At 37.7% G+C, this 15,711-nt stretch overlaps 5 non-coding genes across 5 annotated transcripts; all 5 read left to right on the forward strand.

Annotated features, from left to right (window-relative positions):
• The first annotated feature begins 2,993 nt into the window (after positions 1 to 2,993).
• Positions 2,994 to 3,066, forward strand: trnav-aac (transfer RNA valine (anticodon AAC)). The gene has a single exon. It is a non-coding gene; the product is annotated as a tRNA-Val (tRNA).
• Positions 3,067 to 6,798: 3,732 nt separating this feature from the next.
• On the forward strand, positions 6,799 to 6,871 carry trnav-aac (transfer RNA valine (anticodon AAC)). Its single transcript has one exon. It is a non-coding gene; the product is annotated as a tRNA-Val (tRNA).
• A 3,397-nt stretch (positions 6,872 to 10,268) lies between these two features.
• Positions 10,269 to 10,341, forward strand: trnav-aac (transfer RNA valine (anticodon AAC)). Its single transcript has one exon. It is a non-coding gene; the product is annotated as a tRNA-Val (tRNA).
• A 3,397-nt stretch (positions 10,342 to 13,738) lies between these two features.
• Positions 13,739 to 13,811, forward strand: trnav-aac (transfer RNA valine (anticodon AAC)). The gene has a single exon. It is a non-coding gene; the product is annotated as a tRNA-Val (tRNA).
• Positions 13,812 to 15,319: 1,508 nt separating this feature from the next.
• trnav-aac (transfer RNA valine (anticodon AAC)) lies at positions 15,320 to 15,392 on the forward strand. Its single transcript has one exon. It is a non-coding gene; the product is annotated as a tRNA-Val (tRNA).
• The last annotated feature ends 319 nt before the right edge of the window (positions 15,393 to 15,711 follow it).

The raw sequence follows: 15,711 nt of genomic DNA on the forward strand, positions 1-15,711 counted from the left end.
TGTGAATATCAGTAAAATTTGGTTTAGTCCTTGCAAAAACCACATGCAGCAGTTTCTGTAGTGTAGTGGTTATCACATTCGCTTCACACGCGAAAGGTCCCCAGGTGGAAACAGTGCTCTTTGACACATTCAGTAAGAACTGTATTTATAACAGTGAATAGTTGCTTTCATAAATGCCTTATTTTGGAAATTCAAATAAATGATGTGAATATCAGTAAAATTTGGTTTAGTCCTTGCAAAAATCACATGCAGCAGTTTCTGTAGTGTAGTGGTTATCACGTTCGCTTAACACGCGAAAGGTCCCCGGTTCGAAACCGTGTGGAAACAGTACATTCTTTCATAAATGCCTTATTTTGGAAATTCTAATACCTGCAGTGAATAGCAGTAAAATTTGGTTTAGTCCTTGCAAAAACCACATGCAGTAGTTTCTGTAGTGTATTGGTTATCACATTCGCTTTACATGCGAAAGGTCCCCGGTTCAAAACTTGGTGGAAACAGTGCTCTTTGACACATTCAGTAAGAACTGTATTTATAACAGTGAATAGTTGCTTTCATAAATGCCTTATTTTGGAAATTCAAATAAATGATGTGAATATCAGTAAAATTTGGTTTAGTCCTTGCAAAAACCACATGCAGCAGTTTCTGTAGTGTAGTGGTTCTCACATTTGCTTCACACGCGAAAGGTCCCCGGGTGGAAACAGTGCTCTTTGACACATTCAGTAAGAACTGTATTTATAACAGTGAATAGTTGCTTTCATAAATGCCTTATTTTGGAAATTCAAAGACATGCAGTGAATATCAGTAAAATTTGGTTTAGTCCTTGCAAAAATCACATGCAGCAGTTTCTGTAGTGTAGTGGTTATCACGTTCGCTTCACACGCAAAAGGTCCCTGGTTTGAAACCGGGTGGAAAAAGTGCTTTCTTTCATAAATGCCTTATTTTGGAAATTCAAATACATGCAGTGAATATCAGTAAAATTTGGTTTAGTCCTTGCAAAAACCACATGAAGCAGTTTCTGTAGTGTAGTGGTTATCACGTTTGCTTTACATGCGAAAGGTCCCCGGTTCGAAACCGGGTGGAAACAGTACATTCTTTCATAAATGCCTTATTTTGGAAATTCTAATACCTGCAGTGAATAGCAGTAAAATTTGGTTTAGTCCTTGCAAAAACCACATGCAGTAGTTTCTGTAGTGTATTGGTTATCACATTCGCTTTACATGCGAAAGGTCCCCGGTTCAAAACTTGGTGGAAACAGTGCTCTTTGACACATTCAGTAAGAACTGTATTTATAACAGTGAATAGTTGCTTTCATAAATGCCTTATTTTGGAAATTCAAATAAATGATGTGAATATCAGTAAAATTTGGTTTAGTCCTTGCAAAAACCACATGCAGCAGTTTCTGTAGTGTAGTGGTTATCACATTCGCTTCACACGCGAAAGGTCCCCGGGTGGAAACAGTGCTCTTTGACACATTCAGTAAGAACTGTATTTATAACAGTGAATAGTTGCTTTCATAAATGCCTTATTTTGGAAATTCAAAGACATGCAGTGAATATCAGTAAAATTTGGTTTAGTCCTTGCAAAAATCAAATGCAGCAGTTTCTGTAGTGTAGTGGTTATCACGTTCGCTTAACACGCAAAAGGTCCCTGGTTTGAAACCGGGTGGAAAAAGAGCTTTCTTTCATAAATGCCTTATTTTGGAAATTCAAATACATGCAGTGAATATCAGTAAAATTTGGTTTGGTCCATGCAAAAAACACACGCAGCAGTTTCTGTAGTGTAGTGGTTATCACATTCGCTTCACATGCTAAAGGTCCCCGGTTCGAAACCGGGTGGAAACAGTGCTCTTTGACACATTCAGTAAGAACTGTATTTATAACAGAGAATAATAATATTTTGGAAATTCAAATAAATGATGTGAATATCAGTAAAATTTGGTTTAGTCCTTGCAAAACTCACATGCAGCAGTTTCTGTAGTGTAGTGGTTATCACGTTTGCTTAACACGCGAAAGGTCCCCGGTTTGAAACCGGGTGGAAACAGTACTCTTTGACACATTCAGTAAGAACTGTATTTATAACAATGAATAGTTGCTTTCATAAATATCTTATTTTGGAAATTCAAATAAATGATGTGAATATCAGTAAAATTTGGTTTAGTCCTTGCAAAAATCACATGCAGAACTTTCTGTAGTGTAGTGGTTATCACGTTCGCTTAACATGCGAAAGGTCCCCGGTTCGAAACCGGGTGGAAACAGTGCCCTTTGACACATTCAGTAAGAACTGTATTTATAACAGTGAATAGTTGCTTTCATAAATGCCTTTTTTTGGAAATTCAAATACATGCAGTGAATATCAGTAAAATTTGGTTTAGTCCTTGCAAAAGCCACATGCAGCAGTTTCTGTAGTGTAGTGGTTATCACGTTCGCTTCACACGCAAAAGGTCCCAGGTTCGAAACCCGGTGGAAACAGTGCTCTTTGACACATTCAGTAAGAACTGTATTTATAACAGTGAATAGTTGCTTTCATAAATGCCTTATTTTGGAAATTCAAAGACATGCAGTGAATATCAGTAAAATTTGGTTTAGTCCTTGCAAAAGTCACATGCAGCAGTTTCTGTAGTGTAGTGGTTATCACGTTAGCTTAACACGCGAAAGGTCCCTGGTTCGAAACCGGGTGGAAACAATGGTTTCTTTCATAAATGCCTTATTTTGGAAATTCAAATATATGCAGTGAATATCAGTAAAATTTGGTTTAGTCCTTGCAAAAATCACATGCAGCAGTTTCTGTAGTGTAGTGGTTATCACTTTTGCTTCACACGCGAAAGGATACAGGTTCGAAACCGGGTGGAAACAGTGCTCTTTGACACATTCAGTAAGAACTGTATTTATAACAGTGAATAGTTGCTTTCATAAATGCCTTATTTTGGAAATTAAAAGACATGCAGTGAATATCAGTAAAATTTGGTTTAGTCCTTGCAAAAATCACATGCAGCAGTTTCTGTAGTGTAGTGGTTATCACGTTCGCTTAACACGCGAAAGGTCCCCGGTTCGAAACCGGGTGGAAACAGTGCATTCTTACATAAATGCCTTATTTTGGAAATTCAAATACATGCAGTGAATATCAGTAAAATTTGGTTTAGTCCTTGCAAGAACCACATGCAGCAGTTTCTGTAGTGTAGTGGTTATCACGTTCGCTTAACACGCGAAAGGTCCCCGGTTCGAAACTGGGTGAAACAGTGCTTTCTTTCATAAATGCCTTATTTTGGAAATTCAAATACATGCAGTGAATATCAGTAAAATTTGGTTTAGTCCTTGCAAAAGCCACATGCAGCAGTTTCTGTAGTGTAGTGGTTATCAAATTCGCTTCACACGCGAAAGGTCACCGGTTCGAAACCCGGTGGAAACAGTGCTCTTTGACACATTCAGTAAGAACTGTATTTATAACAGTGAATAGTTGCTTTCATAAATGCCTTATTTTGGAAATTCAAAGACATGCAGTGAATATCAGTAAAATTTGGTTTAGTCCTTGCAAAAACCACATGCAGCAGTTTCTGTAGTGTAGTGGTTATCACATTCGCTTCACACGTGAAAGGTCCCCGGTTCGAAACCGGGTGGAAACAGTGCTCTTTGACACATTCAGTAAGAACTGCATTTATAACAGTGAATAGTTGCTTTCATAAATGCCTTATTTTGGAAATTCAAATAAATGATGTGAATATCAGTAAAATTTGGTTTAGTCCTTGCAAAAATCACATGCAGCAGTTTCTGTAGTGTAGTGGTTATCACGTTCGCTTAACACGCGAAAGGTCCCTGGTTCGAAACCGGGTGGAAACAATGGTTTCTTTCATAAATGCCTTATTTTGGAAATTCAAATATATGCAGTGAATATCAGTAAAATTTGGTTTAGTCCTTGCAAAAATCACATGCAGCAGTTTCTGTAGTGTAGTGGTTATCACTTTCGCTTTACACGCCAAAGGTCCCCGGTTCCAAACCGGGTGTAAACAGTGCTCTTTGACACATTCAGTAAGAACTGTATTTATAACAGTGAATAGTTGCTTTCTTAAATGCCTTATTTTGGAAATTCAAAGACATGCAGTGAATATCAGTAAAATTTGGTTTAGTCCTTGCAAAAACCACATGCAGTAGTTTCTGTAGTGTAGTGGTTATCACATTCGCTTCACACGCGAAAGGATACAGGTTCGAAAACGGGTGGAAACAGTGCTCTTTGACACATTCAGTAAGAACTGTATTTATAACAGTGAATAGTTGCTTTCATAAATGCCTTATTTTGGAAATTCAAAGACATGCAGTGAATATCAGTAAAATTTGGTTTAGTCCTTGCAAAAATCACATGCAGCAGTTTCTGTAGTGTAGTGGTTATCACGTTCGCTTAACACGTGAAAGGTCCCCGGTTCGCAACCGGGTGGAAACAGTGAATTCTTACATAAATGCCTTATTTTGGAAATTCAAATACATGCAGTGAATATCAGTAAAATTTGGTTTAGTCCTTGCAAAAATCACATGCAGCAGTTTCTGTAGTGTAGTGGTTATCACGTTCGCTTAACACGCGAAAGGTCCCCGGTTTGAAACTGGGTGAAACAGTGCTTTCTTTCATAAATGCCTTATTTTGGAAATTCAAATACATGCAGTGAATATCAGTAAAATTTGGTTTAGTCCTTGCAAAAGCCACATGCAGCAATTTCTGTAGTGTAGTGGCTATCACGTTCGCTTCACACGCAAAAGGTCCCAGGTTCGAAACCCGGTGGAAACAGTGCTCTTTGACACATTCAGTAAGAACTGTATTTATAACAGAGAATAGTTGCTTTCATAAATGCCTTATTTTGGAAATTCAAATACATGCAGTGAATATCAGTGAAATTTGGTTTAGTCATTCGCTTCAGACGCAAAAGGTCCCCGGTTCGAAACCGGGTGGAAACAGTGCTCTTTGACACATTAAGTAAGAACTGTATTTATAACAGAGAATAGTTGCTTTCATAAATGCCTTCAGTAAGAACTGTATTTATAACAGTGAATAGTTGCTTTCATATATGCCTTATTTTGGAAATTCAAATAAATGATGTGAATATCAGTAAAATTTGGTTTAGTCCTTGCAAAATCACATTCAACAGGTTCTGTAGTGTAGTGGTTATCCCGTTCGCTTAACATTGGAAAGTTCCCCGGTTCGAAACCGGGTGGAAACAGTGCTCTTTGACACATGCAGTAAGAACTGTATTGTTAACAGTGAATAGTTACTTTCATAAATGCCTTATTTTGGAAATTCAAATACATGAAGTGAATATCAGTAAAATTTGGTTTAGTCCTTGCAAAAACCACATGCAGCAGTTTCTGTAGTGTAGAGGTTATCACATTCGCTTCACATGCGAAAGGTCCCCGGTTCGAAACCGGGTGGAAACAGTGCTCTTTGACACATTCAGTAAGAACTGTATTTATAACAGTGAATAGTTGCTTTCATAAATGCCTTATTTTGGAAATTCAAAGACATGCAGTGAATATCAGTAAAATTTGGTTTAGTCCTTGCAAAAACCACATGCAGCAGTTTCTGTAGTGTAGTGGTTATCACATTTGCTTCACACGTGAAAGGTCCCCGGTTCGAAACCGGGTGGAAACAGTGCTCTTTGACACATTCAGTAAGAACTGCATTTATAACAGAGAATAGGTGCTTTCATAAATGCCTTATTTTGGAAATTCAAATACATGCAGTGAATATCAGTGAAATTTGGTTTAGTCATTCGCTTCAGACGCAAAAGGTCCCCGGTTCGAAACCGGGTGGAAACAGTGCTCTTTGACACATTAAGTAAGAACTGTATTTATAACAGAGAATAGTTGCTTTCATAAATGCCTTCAGTAAGAACTGTATTTATAACAGTGAATAGTTGCTTTCATAAATGCCTTATTTTGGAAATTCAAAGACATGCAGTGAATATCAGTAAAATTTGGTTTAGTCCTTGCAAAAACCACATGCAGCAGTTTCTGTAGTGTAGTGGTTATCACATTCGCTTCACACGTGAAAGGTCCCCGGTTCGAAACCGGGTGGAAACATTGCTCTTTGACACATTCAGTAAGAACTGCATTTATAACAGTGAATAGTTGCTTTCATAAATGCCTTATTTTGGAAATTCAAATAAATGATGTGAATATCAGTAAAATTTGGTTTAGTCCTTGCAAAAATCACATGCAGCAGTTTCTGTAGTGTAGTGGTTATCACGTTCGCTTAACACGCGAAAGGTCCCTGGTTCGAAACCGGGTGGAAACAATGGTTTCTTTCATAAATGCCTTATTTTGGAAATTCAAATATATGCAGTGAATATCAGTAAAATTTGGTTTAGTCCTTGCAAAAATCACATGCAGCAGTTTCTGTAGTGTAGTGGTTATCACTTTCGCTTTACACGCCAAAGGTCCCCGGTTCCAAACCGGGTGTTAACAGTGCTCTTTGACACATTCAGTAAGAACTGTATTTATAACAGTGAATAGTTGCTTTCATAAATGCCTTATTTTGGAAATTCAAAGACATGCAGTGAATATCAGTAAAATTTGGTTTAGTCCTTGCAAAAACCACATGCAGTAGTTTCTGTAGTGTAGTGGTTATCACATTCGCTTCACACGCGAAAGGATACAGGTTCGAAACCGGGTGGAAACAGTGCTCTTTGACACATTCAGTAAGAACTGTATTTATAACAGTGAATAGTTGCTTTCATAAATGCCTTATTTTGGAAATTCAAAGACATGCAGTGAATATCAGTAAAATTTGGTTTAGTCCTTGCAAAAATCACATGCAGCAGTTTCTGTAGTGTAGTGGTTATCACGTTCGCTTAACACGCGAAAGGTCCCCGGTTCGAAACCGGGTGGAAACAGTGCATTCTTACATAAATGCCTTATTTTGGAAATTCAAATACATGCAGTGAATATCAGTAAAATTTGGTTTAGTCCTTGCAAAAACCACATGCAGCAGTTTCTGTAGTGTAGTGGTTATCACGTTCGCTTAACACGCGAAAGGTCCCCGGTTCGAAACTGGGTGAAACAGTGCTTTCTTTCATAAATGCCTTATTTTGGAAATTCAAATACATGCAGTGAATATCAGTAAAATTTGGTTTAGTCCTTGCAAAAGCCACATGCAGCAGTTTCGGTAGTGTAGTGGTTATCACGTTCGCTTCACACGCAAAAGGTCCCAGGTTCGAAACCCGTTGGAAACAGTGCTCTTTGACACATTCAGTAAGAACTGTATTTATAACAGAGAATAGTTGCTTTCATAAATGCCTTATTTTGGAAATTCAAATACATGCAGTGAATATCAGTGAAATTTGGTTTAGTCATTCGCTTCAGACGCAAAAGGTCCCCGGTTCGAAACCGGGTGGAAACAGTGCTCTTTGACACATTAAGTAAGAACTGTATTTATAACAGAGAATAGTTGCTTTCATAAATGCCTTCAGTAAGAACTGTATTTATAACAGTGAATAGTTGCTTTCATATATGCCTTATTTTGGAAATTCAAATAAATGATGTGAATATCAGTAAAATTTGGTTTAGTCCTTGCAAAATCACATTCAACAGTTTCTGTAGTGTAGTGGTTATCACGTTCGCTTAACATTGGAAAGGTCCCCGGTTCGAAACCGGGTGGAAACAGTGCTCTTTGACACATTCAGTAAGAACTGCATTTATAACAGTGAATAGTTGCTTTCATAAATGCCTTATTTTGGAAATTCAAATAAATGATGTGAATATCAGTAAAATGTGGTTTAGTCCTTGCAAAAATCACATGCAGCAGTTTCTGTAGTGTAGTGGTTATCACGTTCGCTTAACACGCGAAAGGTCCCTGGTTCGAAACCGGGTGGAAACAATGGTTTCTTTCATAAATGCCTTATTTTGGAAATTCAAATATATGCAGTGAATATCAGTAAAATTTGGTTTAGTCCTTGCAAAAATCACATGCAGCAGTTTCTGTAGTGTAGTGGTTATCACTTTCGCTTTACACGCCAAAGGTCCCCGGTTCCAAACCGGGTGTAAACAGTGCTCTTTGACACATTCAGTAAGAACTGTATTTATAACAGTGAATAGTTGCTTTCATAAATGCCTTATTTTGGAAATTCAAAGACATGCAGTGAATATCAGTAAAATTTGGTTTAGTCCTTGCAAAAACCACATGCAGTAGTTTCTGTAGTGTAGTGGTTATCACATTCGCTTCACACGCGAAAGGATACAGGTTCGAAACCGGGTGGAAACAGTGCTCTTTGACACATTCAGTAAGAACTGTATTTATAACAGTGAATAGTTGCTTTCATAAATGCCTTATTTTGGAAATTCAAAGACATGCAGTGAATATCAGTAAAATTTGGTTTAGTCCTTGCAAAAACCACATGCAGTAGTTTCTGTAGTGTAGTGGTTATCACGTTCGCTTAACACGCGAAAGGTCCCCGGTTTGAAACTGGGTGAAACAGTGCTTTCTTTCATAAATGCCTTATTTTGGAAATTCAAATACATGCAGTGAATATCAGTGAAATTTGGTTTAGTCCTTGCAAAAGCCACATGCAGCAATTTCTGTAGTGTAGTGGCTATCACGTTCGCTTCAGACGCAAAAGGTCCCCGGTTCGAAACCCGGTGGAAACAGTGCTCTTTGACACATTAAGTAAGAACTGTATTTATAACAGAGAATAGTTGCTTTCATAAATGCCTTCAGTAAGAACTGTATTTATAACAGTGAATAGTTGCTTTCATATATGCCTTATTTTGGAAATTCAAATAAATGATGTGAATATCAGTAAAATTTGGTTTAGTCCTTGCAAAATCACATTCAACAGGTTCTGTAGTGTAGTGGTTATCACGTTCGCTTCACACTGGAAAGTTCCCCAGTTCGAAACCGGGTGGAAACAGTGCTCTTTGACACATGCAGTAAGAACTGTATTGTTAACAGTGAATAGTTACTTTCATAAATGCCTTATTTTGGAAATTCAAATACATGCAGTGAATATCAGTAAAATTTGGTTTAGTCCTTGCAAAAACCACATGCAGCAGTTTCTGTAGTGTAGTGGTTATCACATTTGCTTCACACGTGGAAGGTCCCCGGTTCGAAACCGGGTGGAAACAGTGCTCTTTGACACATTCAGTAAGAACTGCATTTATAACAGAAAATAGTTGCTTTCATAAATGCCTTATTTTGGAAATTCAAATACATGCAGTGAATATCAGTGAAATTTGGTTTAGTCATTCGCTTCAGACGCAAAAGGTCCCCGGTTCGAAACCGGGTGGAAACAGTGCTCTTTGACACATTAAGTAAGAACTGTATTTATAACAGAGAATAGTTGCTTTCATAAATGCCTTCAGTAAGAACTGTATTTATAACAGTGAATAGTTGCTTTCATAAATGCCTTATTTTGGAAATTCAAAGACATGCAGTGAATATCAGTAAAATTTGGTTTAGTCCTTGCAAAAACCACATGCAGCAGTTTCTGTAGTGTAGTGGTTATCACATTCGCTTCACACGTGAAAGGTCCCCGGTTCGAAACCGGGTGGAAACAGTGCTCTTTGACACATTCAGTAAGAACTGCATTTATAACAGTGAATAGTTGCTTTCATAAATGCCTTATTTTGGAAATTCAAATAAATGATGTGAATATCAGTAAAATTTGGTTTAGTCCTTGCAAAAATCACATGCAGCAGTTTCTGTAGTGTAGTGGTTATCACGTTCGCTTAACACGCGAAAGGTCCCTGGTTCGAAACCGGGTGGAAACAATGGTTTCTTTCATAAATGCCTTATTTTGGAAATTCAAATATATGCAGTGAATATCAGTAAAATTTGGTTTAGTCCTTGCAAAAATCACATGCAGCAGTTTCTGTAGTGTAGTGGTTATCACTTTCGCTTTACACGCCAAAGGTCCCCGGTTCCAAACCGGGTGTAAACAGTGCTCTTTGACACATTCAGTAAGAACTGTATTTATAACAGTGAATAGTTGCTTTCATAAATGCCTTATTTTGGAAATTCAAAGACATGCAGTGAATATCAGTAAAATTTGGTTTAGTCCTTGCAAAAACCACATGCAGTAGTTTCTGTAGTGTAGTGGTTATCACATTCGCTTCACACGCGAAATGATACAGGTTCGAAACCGGGTGGAAACAGTGCTCTTTGACACATTCAGTAAGAACTGTATTTATAACAGTGAATAGTTGCTTTCATAAATGCCTTATTTTGGAAATTCAAAGACATGCAGTGAATATCAGTAAAATTTGGTTTAGTCCTTGCAAAAATCACATGCAGCAGTTTCTGTAGTGTAGTGGTTATCACGTTCGCTTAACACGCGAAAGGTCCCCGGTTCGAAACCGGGTGGAAACAGTGCATTCTTACATAAATGCCTTATTTTGGAAATTCAAATACATGCAGTGAATATCAGTAAAATTTGGTTTAGTCCTTGCAAAAACCACATGCAGCAGTTTCTGTAGTGTAGTGGTTATCACGTTCGCTTAACACGCGAAAGGTCCCCGTTTCGAAACTGGGTGAAACAGTGCTTTCTTTCATAAATGCCTTATTTTGGAAATTCAAATACATGCAGTGAATATCAGTAAAATTTGGTTTAGTCCTTGCAAAAGCCACATGCAGCAGTTTCGGTAGTGTAGTGGTTATCACGTTCGCTTCACACGCAAAAGGTCCCAGGTTCGAAACCCGTTGGAAACAGTGCTCTTTGACACATTCAGTAAGAACTGTATTTATAACAGAGAATAGTTGCTTTCATAAATGCCTTATTTTGGAAATTCAAATACATGCAGTGAATATCAGTGAAATTTGGTTTAGTCATTCGCTTCAGACGCAAAAGGTCCCCGGTTCGAAACCGGGTGGAAACAGTGCTCTTTGACACATTAAGTAAGAACTGTATTTATAACAGAGAATAGTTGCTTTCATAAATGCCTTCAGTAAGAACTGTATTTATAACAGTGAATAGTTGCTTTCATATATGCCTTATTTTGGAAATTCAAATAAATGATGTGAATATCAGTAAAATTTGGTTTAGTCCTTGCAAAATCACATTCAACAGTTTCTGTAGTGTAGTGGTTATCACGTTCGCTTAACATTGGAAAGGTCCCCGGTTCGAAACCGGGTGGAAACAGTGCTCTTTGACACATTCAGTAAGAACTGCATTTATAACAGTGAATAGTTGCTTTCATAAATGCCTTATTTTGGAAATTCAAATAAATGATGTGAATATCAGTAAAATGTGGTTTAGTCCTTGCAAAAATCACATGCAGCAGTTTCTGTAGTGTAGTGGTTATCACGTTCGCTTAACACGCGAAAGGTCCCTGGTTCGAAACCGGGTGGAAACAATGGTTTCTTTCATAAATGCCTTATTTTGGAAATTCAAATATATGCAGTGAATATCAGTAAAATTTGGTTTAGTCCTTGCAAAAATCACATGCAGCAGTTTCTGTAGTGTAGTGGTTATCACTTTCGCTTTACACGCCAAAGGTCCCCGGTTCCAAACCGGGTGTAAACAGTGCTCTTTGACACATTCAGTAAGAACTGTATTTATAACAGTGAATAGTTGCTTTCATAAATGCCTTATTTTGGAAATTCAAAGACATGCAGTGAATATCAGTAAAATTTGGTTTAGTCCTTGCAAAAACCACATGCAGTAGTTTCTGTAGTGTAGTGGTTATCACATTCGCTTCACACGCGAAAGGATACAGGTTCGAAACCGGGTGGAAACAGTGCTCTTTGACACATTCAGTAAGAACTGTATTTATAACAGTGAATAGTTGCTTTCATAAATGCCTTATTTTGGAAATTCAAAGACATGCAGTGAATATCAGTAAAATTTGGTTTAGTCCTTGCAAAAACCACATGCAGTAGTTTCTGTAGTGTAGTGGTTATCACGTTCGCTTAACACGCGAAAGGTCCCCGGTTTGAAACTGGGTGAAACAGTGCTTTCTTTCATAAATGCCTTATTTTGGAAATTCAAATACATGCAGTGAATATCAGTGAAATTTGGTTTAGTCCTTGCAAAAGCCACATGCAGCAATTTCTGTAGTGTAGTGGCTATCACGTTCGCTTCAGACGCAAAAGGTCCCCGGTTCGAAACCCGGTGGAAACAGTGCTCTTTGACACATTAAGTAAGAACTGTATTTATAACAGAGAATAGTTGCTTTCATAAATGCCTTCAGTAAGAACTGTATTTATAACAGTGAATAGTTGCTTTCATATATGCCTTATTTTGGAAATTCAAATAAATGATGTGAATATCAGTAAAATTTGGTTTAGTCCTTGCAAAATCACATTCAACAGGTTCTGTAGTGTAGTGGTTATCACGTTCGCTTCACATTGGAAAGTTCCCCGGTTCGAAACCGGGTGGAAACAGTGCTCTTTGACACATGCAGTAAGAACTGTATTTTTAACAGTGAATAGTTACTTTCATAAATGCCTTATTTTGGAAATTCAAATACATGCAGTGAATATCAGTAAAATTTGGTTTAGTCCTTGCAAAAACCACATGCAGCAGTTTCTGTAGTGTAGTGGTTATCACATTTGCTTCACACGTGAAAGGTCCCCGGTTCGAAACCGGGTGGAAACAGTGCTCTTTGACACATTCAGTAAGAACTGCATTTATAACAGAAAATAGTTGCTTTCATAAATGCCTTATTTTGGAAATTCAAATACATGCAGTGAATATCAGTGAAATTTGGTTTAGTCATTCGCTTCAGACGCAAAAGGTCCCCGGTTCGAAACCGGGTGGAAACAGTGCTCTTTGACACATTAAGTAAGAACTGTATTTATAACAGAGAATAGTTGCTTTCATAAATGCCTTCAGTAAGAACTGTATTTATAACAGTGAATAGTTGCTTTCATAAATGCCTTATTTTGGAAATTCAAAGACATGCAGTGAATATCAGTAAAATTTGGTTTAGTCCTTGCAAAAACCACATGCAGCAGTTTCTGTAGTGTAGTGGTTATCACATTCGCTTCACACGTGAAAGGTCCCCGGTTCGAAACCGGGTGGAAACAGTGCTCTTTGACACATTCAGTAAGAACTGCATTTATAACAGTGAATAGTTGCTTTCATAAATGCCTTATTTTGGAAATTCAAATAAATGATGTGAATATCAGTAAAATTTGGTTTAGTCCTTGCAAAAATCACATGCAGCAGTTTCTGTAGTGTAGTGGTTATCACGTTCGCTTAACACGCGAAAGGTCCCTGGTTCGAAACCGGGTGGAAACAATGGTTTCTTTCATAAATGCCTTATTTTGGAAATTCAAATATATGCAGTGAATATCAGTAAAATTTGGTTTAGTCCTTGCAAAAATCACATGCAGCAGTTTCTGTAGTGTAGTGGTTATCACTTTCGCTTTACACGCCAAAGGTCCCCGGTTCCAAACCGGGTGTAAACAGTGCTCTTTGACACATTCAGTAAGAACTGTATTTATAACAGTGAATAGTTGCTTTCATAAATGCCTTATTTTGGAAATTCAAAGACATGCAGTGAATATCAGTAAAATTTGGTTTAGTCCTTGCAAAAACCACATGCAGTAGTTTCTGTAGTGTAGTGGTTATCACATTCGCTTCACACGCGAAATGATACAGGTTCGAAACCGGGTGGAAACAGTGCTCTTTGACACATTCAGTAAGAACTGTATTTATAACAGTGAATAGTTGCTTTCATAAATGCCTTATTTTGGAAATTCAAAGACATGCAGTGAATATCAGTAAAATTTGGTTTAGTCCTTGCAAAAATCACATGCAGCAGTTTCTGTAGTGTAGTGGTTATCACGTTCGCTTAACACGCGAAAGGTCCCCGGTTCGAAACCGGGTGGAAACAGTGCATTCTTACATAAATGCCTTATTTTGGAAATTCAAATACATGCAGTGAATATCAGTAAAATTTGGTTTAGTCCTTGCAAAAACCACATGCAGCAGTTTCTGTAGTGTAGTGGTTATCACGTTCGCTTAACACGCGAAAGGTCCCCGTTTCGAAACTGGGTGAAACAGTGCTTTCTTTCATAAATGCCTTATTTTGGAAATTCAAATACATGCAGTGAATATCAGTAAAATTTGGTTTAGTCCTTGCAAAAGCCACATGCAGCAGTTTCGGTAGTGTAGTGGTTATCACGTTCGCTTCACACGCAAAAGGTCCCAGGTTCGAAACCCGTTGGAAACAGTGCTCTTTGACACATTCAGTAAGAACTGTATTTATAACAGAGAATAGTTGCTTTCATAAATGCCTTATTTTGGAAATTCAAATACATGCAGTGAATATCAGTGAAATTTGGTTTAGTCATTCGCTTCAGACGCAAAAGGTCCCCGGTTCGAAACCGGGTGGAAACAGTGCTCTTTGACACATTAAGTAAGAACTGTATTTATAACAGAGAATAGTTGCTTTCATAAATGCCTTCAGTAAGAACTGTATTTATAACAGTGAATAGTTGCTTTCATATATGCCTTATTTTGGAAATTCAAATAAATGATGTGAATATCAGTAAAATTTGGTTTAGTCCTTGCAAAATCACATTCAACAGTTTCTGTAGTGTAGTGGTTATCACGTTCGCTTAACATTGGAAAGGTCCCCGGTTCGAAACCGGGTGGAAACAGTGCTCTTTGACACATTCAGTAAGAACTGCATTTATAACAGTGAATAGTTGCTTTCATAAATGCCTTATTTTGGAAATTCAAATAAATGATGTGAATATCAGTAAAATTTGGTTTAGTCCTTGCAAAAATCACATGCAGCAGTTTCTGTAGTGTAGTGGTTATCACGTTCGCTTAACACGCGAAAGGTCCCTGGTTCGAAACCGGGTGGAAACAATGGTTTCTTTCATAAATGCCTTATTTTGGAAATTCAAATATATGCAGTGAATATCAGTAAAATTTGGTTTAGTCCTTGCAAAAATCACATGCAGCAGTTTCTGTAGTGTAGTGGTTATCACTTTCGCTTTACACGCCAAAGGTCCCCGGTTCCAAACCGGGTGTAAACAGTGCTCTTTGACACATTCAGTAAGAACTGTATTTATAACAGTGAATAGTTGCTTTCATAAATGCCTTATTTTGGAAATTCAAAGACATGCAGTGAATATCAGTAAAATTTGGTTTAGTCCTTGCAAAAACCACATGCAGTAGTTTCTGTAGTGTAGTGGTTATCACATTCGCTTCACACGCGAAAGGATACAGGTTCGAAACCGGGTGGAAACAGTGCTCTTTGACACATTCAGTAAGAACTGTATTTATAACAGTGAATAGTTGCTTTCATAAATGCCTTATTTTGGAAATTCAAAGACATGCAGTGAATATCAGTAAAATTTGGTTTAGTCCTTGCAAAAATCACATGCAGCAGTTTCTGTAGTGTAGTGGTTATCACGTTCGCTTAACACGCGAAAGGTCCCCGGTTCGAAACCGGGTGGAAACAGTGCATTCTTACATAAATGCCTTATTTTGGAAATTCAAATACATGCAGTGAATATCAGTAAAATTTGGTTTAGTCCTTGCAAAAATCACATGCAGCAGTTTCTGTAGTGTAGTGGTTATCACGTTCGCTTCACACGCGAAAGGTCCCCGGTTTGAAACTGGGTGAAACAGTGCTTTCTTTCATAAATGCCTTATTTTGGAAATTCAAATACATGCAGTGAATATCAGTAAAATTTGGTTTAGTCCTTGCAAAAGCCACATGCAGCAATTTCTGTAGTGTAGTGGCTATCACGTTCGCTTCAGACGCAAAAGGTCCCCGG

This window comes from Salvelinus alpinus, chromosome 3 (assembly GCF_045679555.1).
Source record: "Salvelinus alpinus chromosome 3, SLU_Salpinus.1, whole genome shotgun sequence".
In the NCBI taxonomy this organism is placed as follows: Eukaryota; Metazoa; Chordata; class Actinopteri; order Salmoniformes; family Salmonidae; genus Salvelinus; species Salvelinus alpinus.